The 10,664-nt window shown below is 49.4% G+C and overlaps 1 pseudogene; it reads right to left on the reverse strand.

Annotated features, from left to right (window-relative positions):
- Positions 1 to 10,086: 10,086 nt before the first annotated feature.
- LOC135052307 (5S ribosomal RNA) lies at positions 10,087 to 10,206 on the reverse strand (annotated as a pseudogene).
- Between the last annotated feature and the right edge of the window lie 458 nt (positions 10,207 to 10,664).

Consider the following 10,664-nt stretch of genomic DNA (forward strand, 5'->3'; position numbering starts at 1 on the left):
GGGAAGAGGGTGTGGGGGGGGGGCAGTGACAGCTTGTGCGTGTGGTGACTGGAGGGGACAGGATGTGTGTGTATAGGGAGTGATGGGGAACAGGCTATGTGCGTGTGGTGACTGGAGGGAACAGGCTGTGTGTGTGTGTGTGTGTGTGTGTGTGTGTGTATAGGGACTGGTGGGAACCAAGTGTGTGTGTGCGTGGGGTGACAGGCTGTGCGTGTGGAGACTGGAGAGGACAGGATGTGTGTTTGTGTGTGTGTATATAAGGACTGGTGGGGAACAGGCTGTGTGTGTGTGTGTGTGTGTGTGTGTGTGTGTGTGTGTGTGTGTGTGTGTGTGTGTGTGTGTGTGTGTGTGTAGGGACTGGTGGTGAACAGGCTGTGTGCATGTGGTGACTGGAGGGGACAGGCTGTGTGTGTGGTGACTGAGGGGACAGGCTGTGTGTGTATAGGAACTGGTGGGGAACAGGCTGTGTGTGTGTGTGTGTGTGTGTGTGTGTGTGTGTGTGTGTGTGTGTGTGTGTGTGTGGTGACTGGAGGGGACAGGCTGTGTGTGTGTGTGTGTGTGTGTGTGTGTATAGGGACTGGTGCGGAACAGGCTGTGTGTGTGTGTGTGTGTGGGTGTGTATAGGGACTGGTGGGGAACAGGCTGTGTGCGTGTGGTGACTGGAGGGGACAGGGTGTGTGTGTGTGTGTGTGTGTGTGTGTGTGTGTGTGTGTGTGTATAGGGACTGGTGGGGAACAGGATGTGTGTGCGTGTGTGTGTGTGTGTATAGGGACTGGTGAGGAACAGGCTGTGTGTGGTGACTGGAGGGGACAGGCTGTGGGCTGTGTGTGTGTGTGTGTGTGTGTGTGTGTGTGTGTGTGTGTATAGGGACTGGTGGGGAACAGGCTGTGTGCGTGTGGTGACTGGAGGGGACAGGCTGTGTGTGTGTGTGTGTGTGTGTGTGTGTGTGTGTGTGTGTGTGTGTGTGTGTGTATAGGGACTGGTGGGGAACAGGATGTGTGTGCGTGTGTGTGTGTGTGTATAGGGACTGGTGAGGAACAGGCTGTGTGTGTGTGTGTGGTGACTGGAGGGGACAGGCTGTGGGCTGTGTGTGTATAGGGACTGGTGGGGAACAGGCTGTGTGCGTGTGGTGACTGGAGGGAACAGGGTGTGTGTGTGTGTGTGTGTGTGTGTGTGTGTGTGTGTGTGTGTGTGTGTGTGTGCATCACCAGCAGGAACCCCCGCGTGTACCACAGGAAGGAGCAGTAAGTTGGTGAGCGGAGGCCAGCCGGAGCTCTACATCAGCAACAGCTTCTTATCGGGGGTGCTGCAGGTGGTTATGGCAGCAATCACGTGGAGCCCAGAACCAGCCGTAACTATGCTGGAAGGAGGAGGTAAGCGGTTCCAAGCAATTGTCATCATAGCGCCACTGCTGCCCTGACTGCTCCCAGTCACCCTGTGCCAGTCCCTAATAGTGGGGCTACTGTAAGTGTCTGTACTACATGCCAACGCATGTGAACTGGGCTGAGGTTTCTTATGAGCACTGTGATTGAATGTCCTATTTCCACTCACTATTTAATTGTTATAGAACAGAGGTTCTCAAACTCGGTCCTCGGGAGCCCACACAGTGCATGTTTTGCAGGTAACCCAGCAGGTGCACAGGTGTATTAATTACTCACTGACACATTTTAAAAGGTCCACAGGTGGAGCTAATTATTTCACTTGCGATTCTGTGAGGAGACCTGCAAAACATGCACCGTGTGGGCCCCCGAGGACTGAGTTTGAGAACCTCTGTTATAGAACATATATATTGTGTTTTGGAGGTAATATATTTGGACTCAAATTGAGCGCACAGATGTGAATGCAAATGAACAGTGGTGTGTCTATTTAGACTTTTGTGAGAAACCTCACTGTATGATTTGGATCATTGGGACACCAGTATGGTTCAATATTTTACAGAAGGCCATATTACATGTTAGTCCTATTTAATTCTCTCAGACAATGAAGTGCAGAATGAAAATTTACATCTGAATTTTACAAGTATATATTTGTCGGACATATTTATTACTTTTTGAGGGTCAGAACACATTTGTTGGGACAGTCTTTATTGAAACATATTGTAACATATATAACATCCCCAGACAGGGACTCTGCCTGACGTAATGCTCTACCTGGTATTATTTTTGTCCACACTCCTTCCCCATTAAGCCACAACCCTATATTTTTGGCATGTGCCTACGGCACGCACTGGCCCTCTTTTAAACAGGGGGGGGGGGCGCTGATGCTGTTTCTTGCACACAGCGCTAAAAATAAGATTTTACTTACCGGTAAATCTATTTCTCTTAGTCCGTAGAGGATGCTGGGACTCCGTAAGGACCATGGGGAATAGACTGGCTCCGCAGGAGATAGGGCACTTTAAGAAAGCTTTGGACTCTGGGCAGAGCCGGCCTTAGACATAGGCAAACTAGGCAAATGCCTAGGGCATTTGGTATGCTTGGGGGCACCAGCAGCTTCTGCTGATTAAAATGATATGTGACAAGCCTATATTCTGTGTGTGACTGCGGCTGTATCTGCATACGAAATGCTACATTGCAGTGTATTCCTAGAAATCACTGTAATGTAGCATTTTCGGATGCAGATACAGCCGCAGTCACACACAGAATATAGGCATGCCGCATATCATTTTAATCAGCAGAAGCTGCTTGCGCATCCTAGCCACATAATAATGCAAATAAGCATTTTCATAAACAAAAGGCGCCCCACGTTAGCAGAGCTGCCAGCTGACTCATGCCAGGGATCTCCTGCAGAACTAGCGGCGGTGCTAGGGAACACCAGCCAAAATCTTGCCTAGGGCATCATATTGGTTAGGGCCGGCTCTGACTCTGGGTGTGCACTGGCTCCTCCCGCTATGCCCCTCCTCCAGACCTCAGTTAGGGAAACTGTGCCCAGAGGAGATGGACAGTACGAGGAAGGATTTTTGTAAATCTAAGGGCGAGATTCATACCAGCCACACCAATCACACCGTATAACTTGTGATAAACTTACCCAGTTAACAGTATGAACAACAACATAGCCACGGTTCCACCGAAAAACTATAACATAACCCTTATGTAAGCTAACTATATACAAGTCTTGCAGAAGAAGTCCGCACTTGGGACGGGCGCCCAGCATCCTCTACGGACTATGAGAAATAGATTTACCGGTAAGTATTATTTTCTCTAACGTCCTTGAGGATGCTGGGACTCCGTAAGGACCATGGGGATTATACCAAAGCTCTCAAACGGGCGGGAGAGTGCGGATGACTCTGCAGCACCGATTGAGCAAACAGGAGGTCCTCCTCAGCCAGGGTATCAAACTTATAAATCTTTGTAAAAGGTGTTTGTCCCCGACCAAGTAGCTGCTTGGCACAACTGTAATGCCGAGACCCCTCGGGCAGCCGCCCAAGAAGAGCCCACTTTCCTAGTGGAGTGGGCCTTAACCGATTTTGGTAATGGCAATCCTGCCGTAGAATGCGCCTGCTGAATCGTGTTACAGATCCAGCGAGCAATAGTCTGCTTTGAAGCAGGAGCGCCAACCTTGTTGGCCGCATACAGAACGAACAAAGCTTCAGTCTTCCTGATTCTAGCCGTTCTGGTCACATAAATCTTCAAAGCCCTGACTACATCCAGGGACTCGGAATCCTCCAAGTCCCGTGTAGCCACAGGCACGACAATAGGTTGGTTCACATGAAAAGATGAGACCACTTTTGGCAGAAAGTGAGGGCGAGTCCTCAACTCTGCCCTATCCACGTGAAAAACCAAGTATGGGCTTTTATGTGATAAAGCCGCCAATTCGGAAACACGTCTTGCCGAAGCTAACGCCAACAACATGACCACTTTCCACGTGAGGTATTTCAACTCCACAGTTTTGAGTGGTTCAAACCAAGGTGACTTGAGGAAACGTAACACCACGTTAAGATCCCAAGGCGCCACCGGAGGCACAAAGGGAGGCTGAATATGCAGCACTCCCTTCACAAAGGTCTGTACTTCAGGAATAGAGGCCAATTCTCTTTGAAAGAAAATGGATAAGGCCGAAATCTGGACCTTTATGGACCCTAATTTTAGGCCCAAAGTCACTCCTGTTTGAAGGAAGTGAAGTAGACGGCCCAAATGGAACTCCTCCGTAGGAGCAGCTCTGGCCTCACACCAAGAAACATATTTCCGCCATATACGGTGATAATGTTTTAACGTCACGTCTTTCCTAGCCTTGATCAGGGTAGGAATGACTTCCTCCGGAATCCCTTTTTCCGCTAGGATCCAGCGTTCAACCGCAATGCCGTCAAACGCAGCCGCGGTAAGTCTTGGAACAGACAGGGCCCCTGCCGCAGCAGGGGAAGAGGCCACGGATCCCCTGCGAGCAACTCTTGCAGCTCTGGATACCAAGTCCTCCGTGGCCAATCCGGAACAATGAGTATTGGCCCTCATTCCGAGTTGTTCGCTCGGTATTTTTCATCGCATCGCAGTGAAAATCCGCTTAGTACGCATGCGCAAAGTTCGCACTGCGACTGCGCCAAGTAACTTTACTATGAAGAAAGTATTTTTACTCACGGCTTTTTCTTCGCTCCGGCGATCGTAATGTGATTGACAGGAAATGGGTGTTACTGGGCGGAAACACGGCGTTTCAGGGGCGTGTGGCTGAAAACGCTACCGTTTCCGGAAAAAACGCAGGAGTGGCCGGAGAAACGGTGGGAGTGCCTGGGCGAATGCTGGGTGTGTTTGTGACGTCAAACAGGAACGACAAGCACTGAACTGATCGCACAGGCAGAGTAAGTCTGAAGCTACTCTGAAACTGCTAAGTAGTTAGTAATCGCAATATTGCGCATACATCGGTCGCAATTTTAAGAAGCTAAGATTCACTCCCAGTAGGCGGCGGCTTAGCGTGTGTAACTCTGCTAAATTCGCCTTGCGACCGATCAACTCGGAATGAGGGCCATTGTTCTGACCCTGCTTCTTTGTATTATTCTCAACACCTTGGGTATAAGAGGAAGAGGAGGAAACACATAGACCGATCTGAACACCCAAGGTGTCACCAGAGCGTCTACTGCTACCGCCTGAGGGTCCCTTGACCTGGCGCAATACCGCTTTAGCTTTTTGTTGAGACGGGATGCCATCATGTCGATTTGAGGCAGTCCCCAACGATCCGTGATCTGTGCGAAGACTTCTTGATGAAGTCCCCACTCTCCCGACTGCAGGTCGTGCCTGCTGAGGAAGTCCGCCTCCCAGTTGTCCACCCCCGGGATGAACACCGCTGACAGCGCGCTTACATGGCCTTCCGCCCAGCGTAGAATCCTGGTCGCTTCTGCCATGGCCATTCTGCTCCTTGTTCCGCCTTGGCGGTTTATATGAGCCACTGCCGTGACATTGTCTGACTGAATCAGAACCAGTTTTCTCCTAAGCAATTCCTCCGCTTGACGCAGGGCGTTGTATATGGCCCTCAACTCCAGGACGTTGATGTGGAGACAAGACTCTAGGCTTGACCAGAGACCTTGGAAATTTCTTCCCAGTGTCACCGCTCCCGAGCCTCGGAGGCTTGCGTCCGTGGTCACCAGGACCCAGTCCAGAATGCCGAACCTGCGACCTTCAAGTAGGTGAGCACTGTTCAGCCACCACAGGAGAGATACCCTGGTCCTGGGAGACAGGGTGATCCTTTGATGCATTTGTAAATGGGACCCGGACCACTTGTCCAAGAGGTCCCATTGAAAAGTGCTCGCATGGAACCTGCCGAAAGGGATGGCCTCGTAGGAAGCCACCATCTTCCCCAGGACCCGCGTGCAATGATGCACTGAAACTTTTTTTGGTTTTAATAGGTTCCTGACCATGGCTATGAGTTCCTGAACCTTTTCGATCGGAAGAAAAACCTTTTTCTGGTCTGTGTCTAGAATCAGCCCCAAAAAGGTCAGACGCGCTGTAGGGACTAGTTGGGACTTCGGTATATTGAGAATCCAGCCGTGTGTCTGCAACGTCTTCATGGACAGAGACACGCTGTCCAGCAACCTCTCCCGAGATCTCGCCTTTATGAGGAGATCGTCCAAGTATGGGATAATTGTGACCCCCTGCCTGCGCAGGAGCACCATCATTTCCGCCATTACCTTGGTGAACATTCTCGGGGCCGTGGAAAGCCCAAACGGCAACGTCTGAAATTGGTAGTGACAGTCCTGCACTGCAAATCTCAGGAACGCCTGATGCGGGGAGAATATCGGAACATGAAGGTAAGCATCCTTTATGTCCAGGGACACCATCCAATCCCCCCCTCCAGGCTGGCGATGTCCGCCCTGAGTGATTCCATTTTGAACTTGAACCTCTTCAAGTACAGGTTCAGAGATTTCAGGTTTAAAAAGGGTCTGACCGAACCGTCCGGTTTCGGGACCACAAACAGGGTTGAGTAATATCCCTCTCCTTGCTGGAGATGAGGAACTGCGACAATCACCTGTTGAATATACAATTTTTGGATTGCTGCCAACACTAGCTCCCTCTCTGACGGGGAAGCCGGCAGAGCCGATTTGAAAAATCGGCGAGGAGGCAAGTCTTCGAATTCCAGCCTGTATCCCTGAGAAACAATCTCTAATGCCCAGGGATCCACCTGCGAGTGAACCCAGACGTGGCTGAAAAACCGAAGACGAGCCCCCACCAGATCTGCCTCCCCTCGGAAAGCCCCAGCGTCATGCGGTGGACTTTGCAGATGCAGGGGAGGACTTCTGCTCTTGGGAACTAGCTGTGTGCAGCTTTTTTCCCCTGCCTTTCCCTCTGGCAACAAAGGATGATCCACGTACCTTCTTGTTTTTATTGGAACGAAAGGACTGCATTTGATAATGAGGTGCCTTTTTTGTATGCTGCGGGGGGACATAAGGTAAGAAATTTGACTTACCAGCCGTAGCCGTAGAGACAAGATCCGAGAGGCCGCCTCGAACAACTCCACCCCTTTGTAAGGCAAGGACTCCATATGCCGCTTTGAATCGGCATCTCCCGTCCACTGTCGGGTCCACAAGAGCCGCCTAGCAGAAATAGACATGGCATTTATTCTGGAGCTTAATAAACAAATGTCTCTCTGAGCATCCCTCATATACAAGGCAGCATCTCTGATATGCTCTATGGTCATTTGAATGGCGTCCCTATCTAAGGTGTCAATTTCCGTAGATAAGGAATCTGCCCATGCCACAACCGCACTACAAACCCAGGCCGACGCCATAGCCGGTGGAGCAATAGTACCGGAATAACTGTAAATGTGCTTTAAGGTAATTTCCTGCCTGCGATCAGCAGGTTCCTTGAGGGAAGCCGTATCCTGAGAAGGCAGTGCCACCTTTTTGGACAAACGTGTCAGCGCCTTGTCAACTTTTGGCGAAGATTCCCAGCGTATCCGATCACTTTGTGGAAAAGGATACGCCATGAGAATCCTTTTGGGAACTTGTGGTCTCCTATCCGGAGATTCCCAAGCCTTTTCGCACAAGTCACTTAATTCAAATGAGGATGGAAAAGTGACTTCAGGCTTTTTCCCTTTATACATGTGTACCCTCGTGTCAGGGACAGGGGGTTCCTCAGTAATATGCAAAACCTCTTTAATGGCAATAATCATGTACAGTATACCCTTAGCCACCTTCGGCTGTAATTTTGCATCTTCATAGTCGACACTAGAGTCAGTATCTGTGTCGGTATCTGTGTCATCGATCTGGGATATGGTGCGCTTCTGAGATCCCGAAGGACCTGGCGCCCCAGGGACAGGCATGGACTAGCTACCTGACTGATCCCTAGCTTCTGCCTTGTCTAATCTTTTATGCAATAGATTGACATTTGCATTCAAGACATTCTGTCTTCTGTACTTCTGTCTTCTGTACTTCTAGCTCTGTGAGGAGAACGGCGGCGCGGCTCCGGGGGTGGACGCCCAGTAAGAACCTGCGTTCACCCCCTCTGGAGCTAATGGTGTACAGTAGCCGAGGAAGTAGAGCCTATCTTTGACAAGAAGGTCTGCTCCTCTCTCCTCAGTCCCTCGATGCAGGGAGCCTGTTGCCAGCAGTGCTCCCTGTGAAAAAGTAGTAAAAGGTAGAAAAAAAAAATCCAAACAAAAATGCTTCTAGGCAGAGAACCCTGGAGAGCTCTCTGCAGTGCACCCATCTTGCTCTGGGCACAGTGTAAAACTGAGGTCTGGAGGAGGGGCATAGAGGGAGGAGCCAGTGCACACCCAGAGTCCAAAGCTTTCTTAAAGTGCCCTATCTCCTGCGGAGCCCGTCTATACCCCATGGTTCTTACGGAGTCCCAGCATCCTCAAGGACGTTAGAGAAATGTCTAGTTACGGCACTGTGTAGCTGTAACAGAGATATGTAAGGGAGAGGGCTGATGACCCCCAGCAGGACTCGGAGGATCCACGGAATGTGCTCAAATGTCTGCCAGAGTGTGGCCAGAAGTATGAGGTAACGGCAGAACACAGAGGATGCGGTGTAAGCCTGCCATCGCATCTGAGGGAGAAGCTGCCTCACTTTGCCTGTCCTGAGTTGGCGGTCTGTGACTTCGGTGGAATCCACAGACTTGCAAAATGGGTATATTGCTGGGGCAGCCCCAAAGCAGGGAATCTAGACCATGTGGAGGCCAAGGTGAAAATCAAATTATTTATGGTTCATGTGATAGGCAGAACCAGTGACAGTGGCTGCTGATCATGATGTTTGTGGTCAAACAGTAGCGCAACCATGTCCGCTACTACATAACTGAAGTGCGGCAGCCCCAGTGTTGTATCATCATAGGATTTTTAGCAAAGTCTGACAGTCTTACTGTGTGCATGTACTGTATACAGTAGGTACAATGGGATAATCAGTGGACCCAGGACACTCTGACAATTGATGTTGCCCGTAGGCAGCAGCGACAGCTTCATGTATCAGCTATGATAAGTATTTTTCCATGGTTGATGTGAAGTCTCTCAGAATGTGCTTGTTAACCCAGATAAGTTGAATTAGTCATATACCATTAGGAATAATAACTCACAAATACACCCTGAATTAATTTACCTAAACTCCTTGACATTTACAGCAATCTCAGTCCATGAAATAGGAAATAAGCATTATTGAACGGCACCTGGCTTGATCTTTGATGCAGTCTTGTGCGATAGATTTGATGTATAGGTAGAAGGGTACTGAGAATATTGGATTTTGTAATTTGATAAATATTTCCCGATTATGCAGCATAACTGGCAGCTCCTGCGAGCGTATGTATACACAGAACATTGTACCCTGTAGAGTTGACCGAATTTGCACAAATTTTCATTAAATAAAAAACTTTAGTAAGTCAGCTCTATGTGAAAAACACAACAAGCCGTAGGCCTAGTATGAGAGTCCTAGAGATTGATATACCTCCCCAGTCCTCACCTGTAACCACCTGGTCTGTGCAGGAGTGAGTGTGAGCACTGAGTCAGTCAGACCAGCTCAGCGCTGTGGCCGCTGAGTCTCCCAGGCCTCTTTCAATTCCTCCGAGTCCCAAGTGACAGGGGCACATGGCCTGAAGGCCAGTTCACTGCTCTAGACTGTCCCAGACGCTCACACACTGAGTACTCACAAATGTCACAAAGATCCCAGGCCGGTTCTGTCTCCTCCTTGACCCCATTATCAAACTCCTATGATTGATGCCCTCTTATCTGGAAGAAGAAAGAGATGTATCTATATGCTTGTGTATTCAAAACACAAGAATTGAACATGGAGCGAAGGAAGTTATAGAAGGAGGATCTGCTATTGGTGCTAAGGCCAGTACTCACTGGCTGATGCGGGAGAGATGTGTGCTGAGCGAACCGCTCAGCACACATCTCTCCCGCTGCTCAGCACAGCGCGATGTGTGCTGAGCGTGCGGGGGGAGACGGGGGGGCCGCTCTTTTCACCCACTGGGTGAAATGAGCGACCCGCTAGATTGGCCTGCATGTCAGGCCAATCTAGCACAAGCGATAGCGATGTGCGGGGCTGCGCATTGCTATCGCTGTAGGGGGTACACACGGAGCGATCAGGCTTAAAATCTAAGCAATCTAGTCAGATTGCTTAGATTTTAAGCAGCAATCGCTCCGTGAGTACCCCCCTTTAGGCACAGAGTCAAACAATGTCAAATTCTACCACACTTGGTATTCCCAGGAGGTCTCCCATCCAAGTACTAACCAAGCTCACCACTGTTTAGCTTCCACGATTGAACGGTATTGGGCGTTTAGCAGTGTGGTATGATAGTAGTTATTATCTAGGGATGATTTAGGGATCCCCAATGAGAGTCCACCTCGCACTAGGAGAAGTACTGAAAATTGGTGATCTAGGTAATCTACCAAGGTAGGTGTTGGCAGGAGAAAGCTAGAAGAAAGTAATAGGATGGATCTGCTGTCCCTCTTAGACAAGGGTCCTGTGTGGAATATTATACCCCTGAATCAGAGATGAGAGTCTGTTATGAAATTAAGAATAAAGTGTTCAGCATTTTAAAAACAAATCCACAGTATATAGCTTATGTCCAATATTGCATGTATAATTTCATGCATATTTCAAAAGTACCAAGTCATCGGAAAAACATGGGGGAAAAAAATTCAACAAAAACGGTGACCATTATATCGGTATCCAAGATAAATGACACGTTGAGACAGATCTCAATTCATAATATATGGTCCCAGCAGCTCCTGGTTCATCCGGTCTTCTGGATCCACCC

This window comes from Pseudophryne corroboree, chromosome 2 (genome assembly GCF_028390025.1).
Source record: "Pseudophryne corroboree isolate aPseCor3 chromosome 2, aPseCor3.hap2, whole genome shotgun sequence".
Taxonomy (NCBI): Eukaryota; Metazoa; Chordata; class Amphibia; order Anura; family Myobatrachidae; genus Pseudophryne; species Pseudophryne corroboree.